The sequence below is a fragment of the Chrysochloris asiatica genome, unplaced genomic scaffold, assembly GCF_000296735.1.
Source record: "Chrysochloris asiatica unplaced genomic scaffold, ChrAsi1.0 scaffold00248, whole genome shotgun sequence".
NCBI classification, from domain to species: Eukaryota; Metazoa; Chordata; class Mammalia; order Afrosoricida; family Chrysochloridae; genus Chrysochloris; species Chrysochloris asiatica.
In genome coordinates, this window is record NW_006408766.1 from 3994316 (window position 1) to 3999888 (window position 5573).

Sequence of the window (5573 nt, forward strand, 5' to 3'; positions counted from 1 at the left end):
AGGAAACTACAACATCTCTACAAGAAAAAGACATGTAACCCAATTTAAAAATGAGTACAGGACATGAACAGACACTTCACCAAGGAAGACATAAGGCAGAAAACAAACATATGAAGTCATGTTCATGATCATTAGCTATTGTTGTTGTTGTTAGGTGTAAATTGCTATAATTTGATGAACTTGTCCTATACTTATGGATATAGTAATTCAAAATACCAACTGAGAAGAAAGGAGTCTTCACAACAAGGATTAAACCTATCACCTCTGTACACAGGGTTGATAGGGACAGGTAACTTTGACATTGGCTACGTAAAATGGGAGGGCTATAAAGGCAAAAAGTGACTGGCTTATAAGTTTTCAAGAGGGAGTTCAGTTTCAGAGCACAGGGGGAAGGTAGAATCCCCACAGAATAGTTTTCCTCTTGTCTAGACTGGTCTGGTGAAAGGAGATGGGGATAAGATTTCTATGATTTAAAAGTGAGTAATTGTTATCATGACTAATTACAATTGTCACAACTGCAAATGTTGAAGTTTTGTACACAAGGGGATGGTGATAGTTAATGTAACATTCTATGAACAGAATACTCTAGGTCTATCAAGGAAGAAGAGTATGATCAGAAAGTACAAACCTATCCAGATAAGCAGCAACACCAGAGATGGAGGCAGAGATGATGACATGGAGAGAAAGAGCAGCTGAAGAGTCTAGACTCATGGAAAGAGGAAGGTCATGTGCTGGCAGCCAGGAGGCAGACTTGCAGAATGTGCTCTTGGGTTGCTTAAATGATTATATATATCTACATGTTTTTGTGTACATAAAAAACAAACAAACAAACAAACAACAGAGAGAATAGAAGCTGATACTGTTGTTGAAGCATGGAGGGGATTGTAATCATTGCAATGAAATGAGTGCAAAACAGATGCTCTCCCATGCAACCTATCACTCAATTTACAATAAAAGCTTTTTTTAAAAAAATGATGTCAGTTAAGAGAAAGTTGTAGAGGTTCCATTTATATTGTTCTTAACATAAATTATTTTACCCTTTCAGAGAATATTATTCCACATGTAAACCAATGTTCAAACTACAAAACCAATGTTAATGTCATTGAGCAGATGCCACATCACAGAGATTCTTTAAGAAAAAGTAGTAATATCACATAGAGATTTCAAGGCTGTAAACCTTTATGTATGAAATCTGCCACATCTTTCACCCATGGAGTTACATCTTCCTATAAAGGGCAAAAATCTTCCAGAGTGTTTATATAATAACCATTTTTTTAAAGTTGTGTCTGGATAAACCAATAAAAATTAGATTTGGAAAGTTTTTGTAGTTCAATTTTAACCCAGAGCTCATAAGATTAAGCTTAATAAAATTGGAAAAACAAGAAAAATTAAGTTTATAAAATTGATTTTTAAAGAGCAGAGAGTTTCTTGAGCTCAGCAGGTATGTGAGGGGATTAAGATATTTTCATACCTAAAAGTATGATTCAAAAACAAAAGTGTTTCAACATGAGACTGGATATTGGGACTGTCTAAGGAATCAGATTATTGCTATTATTCTTAAATTATATACTTCAAAGTAGTAATATAAGTATATGATTGCATATTGTACTAACAACTTATCATTTCAGTGTCAGAATCATACTATCTCTGTGGTACACAATCATATTAGGGTGATTTCAAGAGGAAATTTCTTATCCACTGCTATTTCTGCTTTTCAGGTGTACTGGTGGTGCAGTGAGTTAAGTGTTGTGTTGCTCACCGAACCATTAGCTTTTCAAACCCACAAGTCACTTCATAGGACAAAAATGAGACAGTCTGTTTCTGAAAAGATTTATAGCCTCATAAACTACTCTGTCTTTTATGGTTACTATTTGTCAAAATCAGTAAATCAGAATCAAATAAGTTTTCATATATTGATAGGTTAACATATGGATATAGCAAGTTTGTAAAACATTGATTGAAACTTTTATGAAGATTATTGTGGCATATATTAAGTTATCTAATGTCTCTTCTAACCATAGTTTATAACTCCCACCAAACAACATTTCTGCCCTGCTGGTTCTGAATAAAAGAAGGTTGGAGACAATTCTGATAGGATGACATAATTTAACCAGACTTAATTGTAATTGTCAAAACTTGCAACTTTAGCTTGGTAAAAAAATGAACCATCTTGGAAGGCTGAGGGGGATCTCACTACCATCAAAGTAGAAGAGCTAGGAATGGAATGTATCCTTTGGACCCCAAGATCTCAGCATTTTGAACCTCCTCCACTGAGACACTGACATCTGTGACATCCAAGGAGTGGAATAGGAGCAGCAACAGAACCAAGATCCAGAGTAGAAGACAGACACTGTGCTTCCCAGTCCACGGAACATGTAAAGATGAGTCACTTTGGTAGGAGGCTTATTTGTAGAGTGGAGTGCCTCCTTGCTCTCAAGTGGGAGAGTTATGTATTCTGACGCACAGAGCTAGAGTGGAGGGCATTCAGGCTGCATTTTATGGTGGATTGGTGTGTCCTGTGAGCATTTATCAGTAGTTGACTGGAATAACTATGACCTGAGCATATTCTGATCCTGTACTGTAATCTTGGATCTTTCCTAAGAAACCCCATAACTATGAGTGTTTTCTCTGAGTTCTGTGTAGCCATTGCAACAGATTATAGAACCCAACTGAGGATCAGAGAATTTCATGGGTGAAATGGATTGGTGCCACATGCCATTTTTTGCAATTACAAATTTAAGCACTTCAAAATGCAAATACCAGAAAATGTGCTTTGGTTTACTAAAAAAGGAGATTTTATTGGCTTCAGTAATTGAAATGTCCCAAGTATGGATATTCAAATGGTGCATAAAATCATGTCCTTATCTCTATATCTCAGGACCAAATTTCATTATGCTTCTTAAATTCAGACTGCATCTCCCCTCTATAGCAAGTTGACCTCCAACAATACCAAGTTTACATGCTATTATTTTGGCAGCTTCTGCTCTGCTGCACTGGACCTCTTTAAGTCTTCCAGAACAAAGATGTTAGTTTGAGGATTAAGGTGTGCCTGGCCCAAGCCATCGTATTTCCAATAACCTCATATGTATGTAAAAGTTGGACATTGAATGAGGAAGATCCTAGAAAATTGATGCATTTGAGTTATGGTGTTGGAGGAGAATATGAATTATAGTATTGGAGGAGATTATGAAAAGTGCATGGACTGCCAAAACAAAAAACAAAAAAAAAAATTCTGTCTTGGAAGAAGGTGCCTGAATGCTCCTTGGAGTCTAGTATGGCCAGACTTCGTCTCTCATTCTCCAGACATACTATCAGAAGGGACCAGTCCCTGGAGAAGGAAATCATGTTTGGTGAAGTGGAGGCTTGGAGAAAAAGAGGAAGATCCTCAAGGAGATGGATTGTCACAGTGGCAAAAGCAATGAGATCCAACGTAGCAATGATTATGAAGTTGGCACAGGACCGAGCAGTGTTTCGTTCTGTTGTGCTGAGAGTTGCTATGAGTTGGTACTAATTTGATGGCACCTAATAACAACAACCAAAATTTTGGCAACATCATTTGAAACAGATTGCTTATATTTTATAATAGAACTAACAACAATTCTAGTTTATTGTACTGGAGTTGCATGTCCATATCTACAAGACAAAATAAGGCTTGCCACAGGCATAAACACAAAGAAATATTGTAGTTTAACAATGTTGTTGTTGTTATTAAGTGCTGTCCAGTTTGTTATGACTCATAGCAACCCTATATAGGGTTTCCCAGAAGTAGTTAGTGAGTTTGAACCACCGACCTTGTAGTTCAAACTGACATCATGGTCCAATGCTTTATTCCACATTGCTAGGTTTTTAAGTTAGATGTGATGTAGGTCAAGAGGCCCTATTCTATGTCACAGCACCTTAACTCATGAACATAAATGTTTCTACAGCAGGGGAAAAGAGAGAAAGCTTTCTGAATTAAATCACATGTTATTGCTGTTATTAGGTGTCATCAAGTTGGTACCAACTCATAGCGACCCTATGCAAAACAGAATGAAACACTGCCCAGTCCTGGACTAACATCACAATTGTGACACTTGAGCGCATTGATGCTGCCACTTTGTCATTCAGTCTCACTGATGGTTATCTGCTTTTTCTCTGACCCTCCACCTTACAAAACATGATATCTTTCTCCAGCGACTGGTCCCTTCTGACAATGTGTCTGAAGTATGAGAGACAAAGTTTGGCCATCTTGACATCCAAGGAGCATTCTGGCTGCATATCATCCATAACAGATCAATTGGTTCTTTTGCCAGCCCATGGCACTTTCAATATTCTCTTCCAACACCATAACTCAAAAGTATCAATGCTTCTATAATCTTCCTTATTCACTGTCAAGCTTTCTCATGCATATGAGAAACTATCTCATCTCTGCTTTCACTATGCTGATTACTGAAGAGGTTGACACCCAATCTCTTTCCAATCTTAGGGATAGATACGCAAACTTAGTCTTTTTCATCATATACCAAAACTTTATTTTCCAATCACAGGTTGTTTTTGTTGTTAGGTGCCATTGAGTCGGTATCAACCTATAGCGACCTTATGCACCGCAGAACAAAACACTGCCGATCCACGGCCAACCTGATTACTGTTGCCACGCTTGAGTCCATCAGTGATGCCACCTGGCCAATCCATCTCATTGGGGGTCTTCCTCTTTTTCTCTGACCCTCCACTTTACCAAACATGATATTCTTCTCAAATGACTGGTCCCTCCTGACAATATGTCCAAAGTATGAGAGAAAAAGTTTGGGCTTCTTGGCCTCCAAGGAGCACTCTGGCTACACTTCTTCCAACACAGATCTATTAGTTCATTTGGCAGCCCATGGAACTTTCAATATTCTCCTCCAGCACCATAACTCAAAAGCATCAATTCTTCTATGGTCTTCATTATTCACTGTACAGCTTTCACATGCATATGTGGTTATTAAAAATAACTTCTGTGATTGTTGATAGTTGATCCATAGGCAATATAAAAATGTTGTTATAAAACTAATAAAGAAATTTTTGAAATGTATAGGTTTTCCATGCTTAGATTAATTAATTGCAAAACGTTTTAGAGAAGTATGCTGTTCTTGTTAGGTGTCTTTGAGTTGGTTCCAACTCATAGTGACCTTATGTACAACAGAATGAAACTCTGCCTGGTCCTATCCTGTCTTCACAATGTTTCATGCTTTAAAGCACATTGTTGCAACCATTATACCAATTTATCTCATTTATGGACTCCACCTTTTACACTGAGCACATAGTTTACCAAGGCTAATGCCCTGTTCTAATGACTGTTCCTTCCTGGTTACACATCCAAACTAACTGAAATAAGGCTATCCTCACTTCTAAGGAGCAATCTGACTGTATGTCTTCTGAGGCAGATTTGTTTTGTTCTTCTGGTATAATGGATATATTCAATATTCCTTGTCAACACCATAATTCAAAGTTATCAATTCTTCTTCCTTATTCATTGTCAAATTTTTCACATGCATATGACTTGATTTTAAATACCATGGCTTAAGTCAAGTGCATCTTAATTTTCAAAATGAAAA